This window comes from Rhincodon typus, chromosome 12 (assembly GCF_021869965.1).
Source record: "Rhincodon typus isolate 14 chromosome 12, sRhiTyp1.1, whole genome shotgun sequence".
NCBI lineage: Eukaryota > Metazoa > Chordata > Chondrichthyes > Orectolobiformes > Rhincodontidae > Rhincodon > Rhincodon typus.
The window spans coordinates 49,293,506-49,308,797 of NC_063343.1; the positions used below are offsets into that span (position 1 = coordinate 49,293,506).

General features: G+C 39.0%; 1 protein-coding gene and 1 long non-coding RNA gene across 2 annotated transcripts in view; one reads left to right on the plus strand and one right to left on the minus strand.

Annotated features, from left to right (window-relative positions):
* Positions 1-2,482, minus strand: part of atp10b (ATPase phospholipid transporting 10B) — a 268,085-nt gene extending 265,603 nt beyond the window's left edge. The window contains exon 1 of the mRNA XM_048604042.1: positions 2,430-2,482. The gene's annotated coding sequence lies outside the window, so the exon portion shown is untranslated. The remainder of the gene's footprint in view (positions 1-2,429) is intronic.
* Positions 2,483-3,030: 548 nt separating this feature from the next.
* Positions 3,031-8,714, plus strand: LOC125484503. Its single transcript, XR_007263339.1, has 3 exons — positions 3,031-3,167; positions 3,261-3,413; positions 8,485-8,714. It is a non-coding gene; the product is annotated as an uncharacterized LOC125484503 (long non-coding RNA).
* The last annotated feature ends 6,578 nt before the right edge of the window (positions 8,715-15,292 follow it).

Genomic DNA, 15,292 nt, shown 5'->3' on the forward strand with positions numbered 1-15,292 from the left:
CCACACAGACCCATTCTCCTGTAACCGGCCTAATCTACACACTTTTGGACACTATAGGCACATCTTTGGAATGTGGGAGGAAACCGGAGCACCCGGAGAAAAGCAATGCAGACACGGAGAGAATGTGCAAACTCCACACAGACATCGAACCCGGGTCCCTGGCTCCGTGAGGCAGCAGTGCTAACCACTGTGCCACCATGCCACCCCTAAGTTAGATAATTTCAATTTAGATAAATGTAAGGTGCTGCATTTTGGAAAGGCAAATCAGGGCAGGACTTATACACTTAATAGTAAGGTCCTAGGGTACGTTGCTGAACAAAGAGATCTTGGAGTGTAAATTCATAGTTCCTTGAAAGTGGAGTTGCAGGTAGATAGGATAGTGAAGAAGGCATTGGTATGCTTGCCGTTATTGGTCAGTGCATTGAGTATAGGAGTTGAGATGTCATGTTTCGGCTGTGCAGGACATTGTTTAGGCCACTTTTGGAATACTATGTTCAATTCTGGTCTCCTTGCTACAGGAAAGATGTTGTAAAACTTGAAAGGGTTCAGAAAAGATTTACAAGGATGTTGCCAAGGTTGGAGGGTTTGTGCTATAGGGAGAGGCTGAATAGATTGAGGCTATTTTCCCTGGAGTGTCGGAGGCTGAGGGGTGACCTTATAGAGGTTTATAAAATCATGAGGGGCATGTATAGGGTTAATAGACAGGGTATCTTCCCTGGAGTGGGGAAGTCCAAAACTAGAGAGCATAGGTTTAAGGCGAGAGGGGAAAGATTTAAAAGGGACCTAAGGGGCAACTTTTTCAAACAGAGGGTGGTACGTAAATGGAATGAGCTGCCAGAGGAAGTGGTAGAGTCTGATACAATTGTAACATTTAAAAGGCATCTGGGTGGGGATACAAATAGGAAGAGTTTAGAGGGATATGGGCCAGGTGCTGTCAAATGGGACTAGATTTATTTAGGATATTTGGTCAGCATGGACAAGTTGGACTGAAGAGTCTGTTTCTGTGCTGTATAACTCTATGACTGTCAAATTCAAGTTTTGATGTGGATTCTTGAAGCCTTCAGTCAGATTCTGTGCTGAAGTTATTCTAATCTCCTCTCTGCCAATGAATGAACTATTCTGTTTAGCTGGCCATGGAGTGGATGGATAGGTAGGAGGCCACAACTTTTACTGGAAAAAATGAACTGCAGGATAGAGACAGCAGGGTATTATGCAGGCAAAGATAATGGAAAGTAAGTGGAAGATGTATGAAAACCAGGCATCTCTACCTAATGGCACTATGAGATTATATTCACTCCATAAAATTTAGCAGTTCAAGAAAATGGCTCACCTTCTGAAGGGCAATAAATGTTGACCTTGGCAATGATGTCCACATCACTTGAACAAGTAAAAGTGAAAAGTTCACTGGGCAAACCAAACAAAACAAAGGATAAAGCAAAGCAGACAATGGAACAAACTGAGAAAATGGCAATATGGACATGCATATCACTGATGAGAAAACTGGGAGTGATGAGAGCTGGTTCCCTGCCCAACTACTCTACCTAAATAATAATTAAATAATAGTAGTAAATGAGACAAAGGTGAATACACAGGTATATAAACAATTGTAATGAAGGAAGGGAGAAAGAGTAGCAAAAATGTCACAGATACTAATACATGCAACATCATAGAAGATATATTTTGTTGAGCCGTGTTGTCAAATACATATAGTATGTTGGGATTTAGAAAGAGAAGTAAATCCAGAGAAAAATACCTTCCAACTGACAAAGTTGGACCTATTTGTAAAATAAATCTTTATGAATGTTTGAGGTAGAGTTTGAGAAAATGCTCACTATCCAATGAGTCCAGAAAACTTAAACCCTTAGTATAATTGCTGCAATGAAATCAAACGTGGCTGATTACATTCCATAAGTAATATGGAACCTGTTCTGGCTTTAAGTGAGGCAATATTTCACATTCTTTCCCCAGCAGATTGCATTGTTCCTCTTTATTTCCAAGATATATGCACGTTGGATATAACCTCATAAAACATTGCAGAGTTCCACATTGAATCAAACTCATCTCACTGGGAACACAACTCACAAGAATTGATAGGAATTCAGAGTAGCAATAATTAAACAGATTTTACAAAGTTTTAAAAAAAGTTGTGTTGAGCCAAGTCAACACATTTTTCATGAGAACAGATATTGAGAATTCCATCCCTTTAGATTTTCCATTTATGCTCCAAATAATTTTCAAGGATATTTTATTGTACAAAAGCATTCACTTGTAGACTTCATTTAAGTTTTGATAAAGGTATCATTATTTTACCAATGCTACAAACGGCTTTGCTGATTACAGAGCTCATATTTCCTTTCTCTTTAATTTTCTTACAAAAGGACTGCCTATCCTTCTCAAGGAAGTCACAGGAAGTAAGAATGTCTACTCACTTATTATAGTTAAGAATTGAGTTTCACCTTCTTCAATAAATGGGATGTCTTCAATAAATCCTGCACATTTACAATATCCACTCCACTGTAAAATGTCATTTTAAAACCAGGAAACCTCTGTAGTAAATAAAGAAGGCAGACAAACCAGTTTAGACAAACAGAACAACTTTGATGAGTCATTGACCAAGGGTAGTTAATCAATTACTGAATAAATAATGCAAGTGTTTAATTTCATTCCATTCTTAAATGCAACACAAAAGGGTCAATGGCATTTAAAATTTAGGATAGCTCTTTTAACTGAGCCATGATATTAGCATTCTGCTTTATTTCTAAAGCAATTAGAAACCATCAGGATAAGAAGCTGAACTTTTTGAAAGAAGAATTCCTAATCAAAAGGTTCTTGGCATAGGTCAAAAAGGCTTAACTGCGCTTGAGTTTTTCAAATTTGCAGAAACCTCTCTCTCTCACACACACACACACACACACGTACATACACACACACACACCCCTGTAGGTCTTGCTGGAAATCTGGCAAAACTGCAGTGAGGTAATATTTACCAAGGAGAAGAGTAGAGTAAGAGTGGAAAGAAGAGTACAGCTTCTTAAACCAAGCAGAATTGTATTGATGAGGCCAAGGAAGTCAGCAGCAGGAGTATGTCCCTCCAACCAGAAGACAATACACCAAGAGGCTTCAGCACCTCAGCAGGGCAGTTAAGATAAATGGTCCAACATTTTCAGGTACTAAGCTCCAGCATATGACTTTCCCAGCATTGTCATGCACAGCACTCCTCAGAACACGCATTGCATCTGTGGTCATTGCTCTCTCTGCAGGCATCTCTACACAGCTCCATCTGGAAAGCCTGCTGGAGGTATGGTTGGTGTTAGCTTTGCTGTTGCCCTTTTCCTTGATGGTGAGGCCAGCTAATCTGCATAAGCTGTTCCCACACTGTGATGAGGGCTGACAACAGGGAGGCGCAGCTGAAGGTGAGTGAAGGTATACTGACTTCTGAAAAGTTGGAAATCATTTGTTAAGCAGTGAAGATGCTGTTTGCAAAGTACTGTGAGCATCATACTCTCACTGAGGCATGGCTGAAGCTCTTTAGTTTAGCTGACCTAAGTCTTCTTGTCCTGTCACATTTCATCGAAGAAGCTCATCCTAATGGACACTTATCTGGTTACCCCGGCAAGTTGTTGTTAGCTCAAGAAATTGAAGACTGAAAATCTGTTTCTGATAAATGACTAAATGTACATATGTTTGATGTTTTGGGTAGTTCAATTTAGAATTTTAGTCTTACAAAGGAAGAAAATACATAATGATCAATTGTTCTGAGTTTGATTATATAAATGTTTACTATTGATGTTGACATTGATTAAGCCTGGGTGCAAACTCAAGGACAAGGAAACAAGGTGGAAAAAAACAGAAAGCTAAAAGCAAGGCACTAATGTTTTAAATCACTATCAATAAAATCTATTCCCATATAGAAAACTAGCGTCATCTTTGCAGAGATCCAAGGCATAAAATATATGACACCACCAATAAACTAATGCTATTATGAAATCTGGCTGCCAGGCACCTGGTTCAAGCTGTAAAATACTTTAGAAAAAGATGTTGTCAGTGTTGTCTGCTCTGTCAGTGTTCATACTGTCATTGTGTTTTCAACAACCTGATTTAGCCTTTAAAGAACCACAGGTATAAATCTTTATGAAAGGGGAAATTTTCTCTTGATCTGTTTCCATAAAATAAAACAATTAAACAGCCAGCTTATTCAATTCCTTCAGTATTGTGTGTTTCATACAAATTTTACTGACTTTTGGTTGCATCCTTTTAATGATTTGTATACTTAACTAATATTGCCAGTGTCTTAGGGAGGCAGAAGATGGGAACTTACAAGCTGGTTAGCCTGATTTCAGTCGTTGGTAAGATTTTAAGAGTCTGTTATTAAGGATGAGATTGCAGAATACTTGAAAATGCATAATAGAATAGGCTGAATCAGCACAGTTTTGTCAAGGGGAGATCATGCCTGGTAGATCTGTTAGAATTCTTTGAGGAGTTATTTGGATTTCCAGAGGTCTTTGATAGGGAAGCTGTTCAGCAAAGTAAAGGCCCATGGTGTTAGGGGTCTTTAATTTGAGTATTTTTTAAATATACTCTTTATTCTTATTCTAAACTTTGAGTAGTTCGAGTACTTTTTAAAACTGTGCATTCCCTATTCTAGACCTTTTATTTTACTCTTTCAATTCTGTAACAAACGCATAAAGTACCTAGGTACCCTGTACCTAAGATGGAGCCAAAGCAGCGACTTTTCACTTTTCACTGCACTCATTTGAGTATATGTGACAATAAAGGCTATACTATTCTGTTCTAACATACTGACATGGAAAATGGATTGGCTGATTGACAGAGGTAAACAGTAGGGGTATAGGGGTCTTTTTCAGGATGGCAGCCAATGACTGGTGGAGTTCCACAGGAGTCAGTGTTAAGACCACAACTATTCATGTTATACATTAATAATCTAGACAAAGGAACTGAGGACATTGTTGCTAAGTTTGCAGATGACAACGAGATACGTGGAGGGACAAGTAGCATTGAAGAAGCAGGGACGCTGCGGAAGAACTTGGACTGGCTAGGAGAGTGGGCAATGAAGTGGCAGGTGAATACATTGTGGGAAAGTATGAGGTTGTACACTTTGGTAGGAAAAATAAAGAAAAATATGTTCCACGTGGGGAAAGACTTCAGAAATCTGAAGTCAAAGGGACTTAGGGATTCTAGTTCAGGATTTTCTTAAGGTTAAAATGCAGGGTCAGTTGACAGTTAGAAAAGCAAATGCAATAGTAGCATTCATTTCAAGAGGACTAGAATACTAGAGGTACTGTTGTGGTCATATAAGCCTCTGGTCTGACCACATTTGGAATAATTTGAGCAGTTTTGGGCTCTGTATCTAAGGAAGGATGTGCTGGCATTGGGTTGGATCGAGAGGAGATGAATAAGAATGATCCCAGGGATGAAGGGCTAATCATATTGGGAGCAGTTGAGGACTCGGTCTGTACTCAATGGAGTTTAAAGGGATGTGACGGATTTCATTGAAGCTTACAGAATACTGAGAGGTCTGAATAAAGTGAACATGGAGAAGATGTTTCCAATAGTGGGAGAGACTAGGAGCTAAGGACACAGCCTCAAAATAACTTTTTGTAACTGAGATGAGGAGGAATTTCTCCAGCCAGAGGGTGGTGAATCTATGGAAAGCAGAAGGGTAAAAAGGCCAAGTCCTTGATTGTATCTAAGACAGAGATAGATAACATTAAAAAAAATCTGACTTGGGAAATGGGATGATCACAGCAGGGTCTATGCTTCTTCAAACTTGGGTTTAAAAAAAATATTAATTCCGTCTCCAGAGATGCTCAATGATTTGGTCAACAGGGACAATCACTGTACTGTAACTGAGCTGAAGCAGATATTTTGATGCTGACTCAAAGAAGAAACTATGCAAACATAGGGCAGAACAACAGATATATTATTAAAAACCAAAAAGAACTGCGGATGCTGTAAATCAGGAACAAAAACAAAGTTGCTAGAAATGCTCAGCAGGTCTGGCAGCATCTGTGAAGGAGAAAACAGAGTTAACGTTTCGGGTCCAGTGACCCTTCCTCAGAATATATTATTAATATTTATTAGAGTTCTACTGCAGGACCTTCCAATTCTTTCATGATTCCATAGTACCAATAACATTTGTTTAATTCAGGTTTAGAAAATTAAAATCATGACCCTGTGTGGAAATTTGCTGGCCGTAGACAGTTGAGTACACCAATTGGAACTGGCTTATTCTGCTATTTTTCTTTTCTGGTGGATGTTCTATAATATATCACTAACAAGGGTAATACACCTGCATTCTTCCTTGACTAGTCTTGGAAATGACTTATCATAGAAATACGTTGAGTGAATTTTCCAATTAGACCAACTTAAAGAACATATTTCAAGTTCAAACGCAAAGAATGCTGGAGAAATTCGGCAAGTCAGGCAACATCTGTTAACATTAGACTTAACATTTTGAGTCTGGTATGACTTCTTCAGAACTGAATAGGAGTTTTGAAAAGGTCTTGCACCAGACTCAAAAAATTTAACAAAATTTTTCTCCACAAATGCTGCCAGACATGCTGAGTTTGTCCAGCATTCCCTATGTTTCATATTTCCAGTGTCCGCAGTATTTTCTGAAGGAAAATGATTTGATTTTCCAAACTTGTGAAAAATTGTATAATGGGACATCACATGAGGCGCTTACAATGCATAGGAATATGATTAGATGGAAATAATCAAGAAAGATGAATGTTCTACACTTAATTAAATTAAACATTTTAGTGGTGTATTCATATTAATAAAATTAGATTCTGCATTACCTCCATTCATTTAATTTGACCATGAAAATCATCCCTACTGCTTTGATGAAATTCCAAATTGCTGACCATTAAATTTCCCTTAAAGAAAGCATAGTCCCAGAGAGCTGCTCTCCAATCAGAGGAAGATTGGTGGTGAGTTTAACCTGAGGATCACCATGCCTCAGGCAAGGTTGAAAAGGCAGGATGCTCATGGCAACCTCAGCTGGTAAGCAAATTGAACCTGTGCTTTTGGTGTCACACAATATTGCAAATCAGCCATCCAGCCAACAGACCCCCTAAATTTTGGGCCTCATATCAGTCATGCAGTGTTTTCTTAGAATTCTCTCCCGTCCCTTCAAATCTACTGTCATCATACTTCTATTTAACACAATAATTACTTAGTGTTTTATTATTAACTTTCCTTTGCTCTCCTACCATTTCTTCAGGTGAGTTGCCATTTTCAAACTGTGTCCCAGAATTCCATGTTTGACTCCCTCCAAGAGGTTTATAGCTCAGCCCCAATGCTGAAACGGTCATGGTTAAATGGGCTCTTGTGGCACAGTGATAGTGTCCCTACTGCTGAGATAGGAGACCTGGGTTCACATCCTACCTGCTCTAGAGGTATGTAATAACATCTCAGAGCAGGTTGATTAGAAAATACCTGAAAGTCACAAAAGGTATTCTTTATGATTATGGCAGTAATATCCTATCTATTTTCATCCTCCTTGACCTGCTTACATTTGACACATTTGAGTGCATCATTTTTTTTTCCATATCCACCTTGCATTTTACAGCTGACTGGAGCTGTCCTGGTTTCTTCTGATCTCGGCCTTTTTCCTATTTCTCAATTGCAGTGATATTATCTAAAAATATAACATCAAGTTTCATGAATATGCCATGATATTCAGTTCTGACACATCACCCCCACCACCATGACCTTTGATCTCTCAATGGTCTCTGATTGGTTACAATTCTTGTTTAATCTCCAATATTAGATGAGCAAGCATGTCCTGCCAATTAATGTGGAGAAGACTGAAGCCACAAAACCTTTTCCATGCCCACCATTTCTATCCCTGATTGTACTCTTAACCTGTACAAGACTGCTTAGAACCTTGGTATTGTGTTTGAATCGGAATTGTGTTTCTGGTCACATAACTGTGCAACTACCAAGACTGCCTACATTTACCTCCACGTTATCCATTGACTTCAATCTGCCCTCAACTCACTTGCTGTTAAAGCTTTCATTCAATACACTCAAATTTAATATCCTCGATTTTGTTTTCAAATTTCTCCATGTCCCCAGCATTCACTATCTGTATAGTCTTCAGCTCCACAAACTTTGGGATCTCTGGAATGCTCCAATTCTGGTCTAGAGTGCATCCCTGATCTTAATTGTTCATGTTTTCACCTGTCTTGCTCCTAAACTCTGGAATTCCCTCCCTAAACATCTGCATCTTGTGCCTTTTAAGATGGTCCTAAAACATACCTCTTTGACCAAGGCTTTTTGTAATTTTTCCTTCAAGGTCTCAGTGTGAAAGAATTGTGCCAAAAATGCTTTCATTGATATCACTCTTGTTAAGTACCTTGGGATGTTTTAACATGTTTTCAATGCATTATATAAATGTAAATTGTTGTTGGTCATAGAAAACTTTACACAACAAAATAATGCCATTCTGTTTCCTAGTCTCAGCAGGATACTGCATAGAACATATAAACTTAAAGATGACAAGACTGAAGCCCTGACAAGACAAACATTTTGCTGATTCCCCTCCACCACCTCTCAGTTGCTACTAAAATGATGTTTCCATACAGAACTTACTTCAGAGTGAATACTAATGTGAAGATACATTAAAACTTGATGCAACAGGAATTCAAAGCACTCTAACAGCAATAAAACCAAAAGGAAAAGCCTCAGGCTGGCTTTCAGTTTCCCTTTTGTATTTATGGAATATTGTGGTAATCTCCTGAGTTTAATGTGTTCTGCTAACTGCTTTTCTGTGTCACCATGCTACGGTGATTACTGTGGTCCATGTGAAAAATTAGATCAGCAGTTACTTTCATTTTCACCATTATTTTAATTTTCTGAAGTACAAGCTCAGCATATTTAAGAAAAATCCGGCCAAAACAGTAAATCCTGACTTAATTATAGATCTGACTGTGCATCTGTATTGGAAAATACCTTCCCAGTTACTTTCCTAGTCGAGGATATTAAAATTGAATGCATTGACGTAGATGTAATAAAGGCTTAAACGAAAGCTTCAAGAGGAAGTAAGCTGAGGACAGATTGAAGTCAGTGGATATTCATGGTCATTTTCTAAGTGAACTATTTTGGTTAATATTTCATTCATATATCATTTAGCAAGGGCTAAATAAATTATGATAATAAATCCAAATAGGATTTAAGATATTGTTTATCCAGATCCACAAAATAAAATGGAACTTTAGAGCTATTAGATAATTTGAACTCAATTGGTCTAGTTAAACATTATTGAGAATTTTTTACTTCTTTAAATAGGACTGTCAATTATCTTTTTTTTCATCGTCCATTTTTAACGCATTTTGGTGAAATCTGTTCATATTTTTTATTAACCAATTTTTCCTAATCAACCTGTTCAGAGATGTTATTATACACCTCTGATGCAGGTGGAACTTGAACCCAGGCCTCCTGGTCTCAGCATAGGGACACTACCACTCTGCCACAAGAGAGCCCATACCTGTTCTTATAATTTCTGAGGAAATGACACATACTTTAGGGTCAATTTGCACCATAGCTACCCACTAGAAATTACTCAAGTGGTAACTTTACAAATAAATAAATCCTTGCTATAGCTAAACATTTGAGACATTAACTAGTAGCGTTTTGTAAGTAGGCGAGACACCCATTAAAATCACATGGGAGCTTCATTATCTTTGTGAACATCAGGGTCCAATTACGTCAAGAGGATACAGATCAAATTTTAATAGAAGTGCGAAACTGAAGCCATGGATCTCGAACTGGTGTGAGCCAGAACAGGCCTTTCTTATAGATGTATAACTATTCTACATGTGCAGAAGATGCTGGAGTAACATTTCCCCATCTATTTCCACTGTAGCACATACCATTTAACAACCCAGTGTCAAACTGCAGCCACAAAGTGCAGCATGAATGTAAAATACAGCAGATGCTGGAAATCCAAAACGAACACAGAAAATGCTGGAGAAACACAACAGGTCTGCCAGCGTTTTTGGAGTGAGAAACAGAGTTAACATTTTGGGTGAGATAAGAGCATCTGCCTCAACATCAATGTCGCATTTGACTGAGTGCAGGGTTAAGGAGCCCTAGCAAAACTGGACTCAGTGAAAATTAGAGGTCATGAATCCTGCTGCGAGTAACTCAATCCTGACATCACAAAACCTGTCCACCATCTACAAGGCACAAGTCAGGAGTGTAATGGAATACTTCCTACTTGCTTGGATGAGGGCAGCTGCAACAACATTCAAGAAGCAATGACACTGTCCAGGCCAAAGCAACCCACCTGACTGATACTAAGTCCACAAGCATTCACTTCCCGAATCACTGATGTTCAGTAGCAGCAATATGTACTGTCTACAAGATGCACTGCAGAAATTCACCAAAACTCCTTAGACAGTACCTTCTCAACTGACAACCATTTCCATCTAGAAAGTCAATGATAAACACATCAGAAAACCTCTTGCAAGTTCCTCTCCAAACAACTTACCAATCTGACTTAGAAGTCCATAGCTGTTCCTTTATTGTTGTTGAGTTGAAATCCTGGAATTTCCTCCTTAACAGTGTTGTGGGTTTATGTGCAGCATGTGGACTGCAATGGTTCAAGAACGTAGCTCACCTCCACCTTATCAAGGACATCTATAGAAAGGCAATAAATGCTGGCCCAGGCAGAGGCCTCAATATGCCATGAGCGAATTTTTTAAAAGTCTGATATGACTCTTCAGAAGAGTTCTGAAGAAGAGATACTTAGACTTTTTAAAATTCAAAGAACAGTTCTGAAGAAGATTCATATCTTTGGCTTGAAGCACTAATGGTCTACCAGTTCTCTTTCTCTCAAGATCAAACGTATTTTAGTTTCCCTCCTCTCTACATATGTATACACTTGCTGAAAAATACTGGAATTCATATCCCTTCACACATACTGACAAAATAAAAATACTTTTTAGACATCTGTTATAATGAAATGCACCTAAATTTCTCTCTGCCTTGTTGTTACACATCTAAAGGTTATGTAACATAACGGTCTCACAGCTTTAAGAGAAAGAATACAAAATAGAAATCTTGAATTAAATATCCGAAAGGTAATAAATTATGTCAAAACTGAAGAACTCTGACAATTACAAATTTATAAAAATGTATATCCTGTCTATGATGCTCAGTTATGTAAGACATTTTTATCTGCTCTGTAGCTGATACATGCTGTGCAAATCATGACTGTTGACCATAAAGTAGAAGTCCCGCAGTTTTGTTTGTAAGTCACCTTTATAGTTTTGTACCATTCTGATGCAACTGCTAGCTTCAATTGGTAATCCTGTTTGGCTTCCCTTGATGCTTGCAGAAAAAGGCCAAGATAACACAGACTGGATTAGGAGTTTATAAGGAATATTTCAAATTACCTTGATGTATTTTACAACAAATTGACTAATAACTAACGTCTGTTTCACTGAAACAACTGTAATAAATACAACATAACCACTGTTCTCTCCAAAGTTCCATTAAGCTGATATTGTAATAAAAGATAACACTTTATTTGATTTCAAACCACTTTTTTTTCTGGGAATAGCTGTTTTGAATCACAAATTGTTCACCTACATCAGGGATTCACGGACATGAAATTTAGAATAATTTTTAAAAATGCAACATTCTTTTCTGCAGGATTGGCTGAGTAGTATCAGTGCTGAAAATTTGAGCTTTTTCTAACCTAGCATTAGCAATACCTAACTTTGAGAGGTAGAATAAAGATCTGTCTATTCTGGTCCAACAATGTACTTAAAGATCAGTTTTGAGACAGAACCCTTACCATCCAATTCATTTTCACTTTGCAGAACAGTTATCTTTCAGAGAATTCTGAGTGAAACAGACAATCATAAAAGTAATTAATATGTAATATGGTCTATGTTGGGAGCAGCTTGGAGGAAAAATCTGGAAATGCTGAAAACACGGAGATTCTGCCAACATCAATGAGAGTTACTCATCATGTGATTTTTCCTTCCATTCAGTGGCGACCAAATTCCAAAATAAACGTACGAGCTATCAATAGAAGATTGCAACAGGGGACAATTCTTGGCAAGTGGGGAACATTATGGTTTGGTGTTGAGACGAGGTGGCGTGAGTTGGACTGGCAATCCAAAGGAGGAATTTGGGTCTAGAGATAGATGATAGAGTTTTTTTGTTGGGGGCAATTTGGATCATGAGTCAGGAAGAAGGGGTTTGGAAGAGAACAGTGTTGGATTTTGATGAACAATTAAAAATTTACTTGTTCATGGAATATGGGCATCACTGGCAGAAATTTCAATTAAAGATAATTCCCTCTTTTCCATGGTTATTTAATTGACTGTTTTAAATGCAATAAGCTCTGCTATAACTCACTGCATTAGGTCCAGACAAATTGTATTCTAAAATCATGGAGTGACTGACATTTATACAGAGCCTGCAGCAATATTACTGGAAATGTAACTGTTGGATTTTACATTTGTAACTTTCTATTGCAATGTCTGCATATCTACAGAGTGTTGAAGTGCATTTAAGTGAATTAATTCTCTTTGTGAGATGGTGAGAACACATTAAACACGGGGCCAATGCTTGCCATAGGCATGAAAAGAAAATCAGCACTTACATCAATCCAGGTCAGTCATGCTCATCTTCCAGCAACTGATTGAACAACAGAATAGAAAAACATTTAACAAAAACTGTATGGAGGGTCTCAAAGAAAGTTGAATAAATTATGATTTTATTCCCATATACTCTTTCTGAAGATATTGCTTGAGCACTGAATTTGTTGGAAGAAAGAACGGAAATTAAAACAGAATTTTTACGTGACTTATAAATTAAAATTGCAGAGAATGAACTGTTGTATATGACTGGTAGCAGAAAGGATGACCTGACATCACAAGATTGACTCCACCCAATAAGATGTAAAGAACGATTCCACAACACAGATTAATCCCAAAAGAAGACTTGGTGGCAGTGAATCTTCTCAAGGCTTCTTAGTCACCCCATTTCAATGTACTAGCAGCTTGGGCACCCAATATTTTAAGATGGTAGTAATAATGGCACAGTCTGAAGAATTCGAAGATAGCAAGAACTGCAGGTGCTGGAGTCAGAGTCAATACAGTGTGAAGCTGGAGGAACACAGCAGGTCAGGTAGCGTCAGAGGAGCAGGAGAATCGATGTTTCAGGTTTACAACCTTCATCAAGACAGGAGTCCATGGGGGATAAGCCGGTTGCATAGGCAGGTACTGACGAAGGAGAAGTGGCTATAGTAACAGGTTTGTTTCAGTATGTGTTTGAAGAACTTCAGAGTGGAGAAGGTCGCCAGTGGGTTGCAGTGAGAGAGAAATCCACTGACATCTTACTGGAGGGAGTAGGACAACTTCTTCATGGTGGGCATCCTTGGAAGAGGCTTCACAGTAGGGTTTTCAGTTACTTGGAAATAGCAAGAACTGCAGATGCTGGAGTCAGAGTCTATACAATGTGGAGCTGGAGGAACCAGCAGGTCAGGCAGCATCAGAAGAGCAGGAGAATCGATGTTTTGTGTTTAAACCTGAAACATAATCCAGCTAATTACAGGCCAGTGAGCCTTACGTGAGTGGTAGGGAAATTATTGAAGAGGATTCTTCAAGACAGGATTTACTCCCACTTGGAAATAACTGGGTGTGTTAACGAGAGGCAATGTGGTTTTGTGAAGGGGAGGTCGTCTCTCACTAAATTGGTTGAGTTTTTTGAGGAACTGACGAAGATGATCAATGAGGGTACAGCAGTGGATGTTGTCTACATGGACTTCAGTAAGGTCTTTGACAAGGTCCCTCGTGGCAGGCTGATACAGAAGGTAAAGTCACACAGGGTTTGAGGCGAGCTTGCAAAATGGAGAAAAAAACTGGCTCGCTCATAGAAGACAGAGGGTAGCAGTAGAAGGGTGTGTTTCTGAAAGGACAGCTGTGACTAGTGGTGTTCCTCAGGGATCAGTGTTGGGACCTTTGCTATTTGTGATATATATAACTGATTTGGAGGAAAATGTAACTGGTCTGATTAGTAATTTTGCCGATGACACAAAGGTTGGTGGAATTGCAGATAGTGATGACGACCGTCAAAGGATACAGCTGGAAATAGATCAGCTGGTGACTTGGGCAGATGGAAAATGTACAGTAAATGGCAAAACCCTTAAGAGTACTGATAGGCAGAGGGATCTGGCTGTGCAGGTACAGAGATCACTGAGGAGTTCTGAGGAAGGGTCACCGGACCCAAAACATTAACTCTGTTTTTCCCTTCACAGATGTTGTCAGATCTGCTGAGTTTTTCCAGAAACTTTGTTTTTTTTTAACAGGAATGTGCCTGGTATGGATGGCATTAGCTATGAGGAGAGGTTGGAGAAACTTGGGTTGTTCTCACTGGAACGATGGAAGTTGAGGGGCGACCTGATAGAGGTCTACAAGATTATGAAGGGCATGGACAGAGTGGACAAACAGAAGCTTTTTCCCAGGTTGGAAGGGTCAGTACTAGGGTCCATAGGTTTAAGGTGTGAGGGGCAAGGTTTAAAAGTGATGTACGAGGCAAGATTTTTTACACAGAGTGTGGTGGGTGCCTGGAACTCGCTGCCAGGGGAGGTAGTGGAAGCAGATACAATAATGACTTTTAAAGGGCATCCTGACAAATAATGAATAGGATGGGAATAGAGGGATACAGTCCCCAGAAGGGTAGGGGGTTTTAGTTGTGACAGGCAGCATGTCGGTGCAGGCTTGGAAGGCTGAAGGGCCTGTTCCTGTACTGTAATTTTCATTGTTCTACAAAAGCCAAGGAGAAGGAAGAAGAAAACATTTTAGAAAACTGTGGACTGAACTTTCCCCAATATCAGCTAAGTGTTAATTCTGGCACTGTTCATAATGGATTCCTCTCGTGAACTCTAGCAATCTGTCTCGTGCTATTCTCCAAAACTCCCCTCATTACCATGCAACATGCCATTATGGTGCCCCACTCATCCTATCTTCCCTTTTCAGGAGAAAAGAATTACAAGAAGCACTGGGGTCATCATGACCTATTGAACTAACATCAACAATGTATATAGCACCAAATTCACCCTATTGTCAGTCTATTGCTCGGGAAAATAATTTTCAGCAAGTTTCATTGAAAGGCTGAAGAGGGGACACTTTGTGCATGGGGACCTGCACTCAGTTAGCAGGCTGGATTAAACTTTAACTTGAGCTGTTCGCTTGCTCCCTTAGTGCTCGCTCATTTAGTTCCTATCTGCCTGCTCTCAGCATCCCTG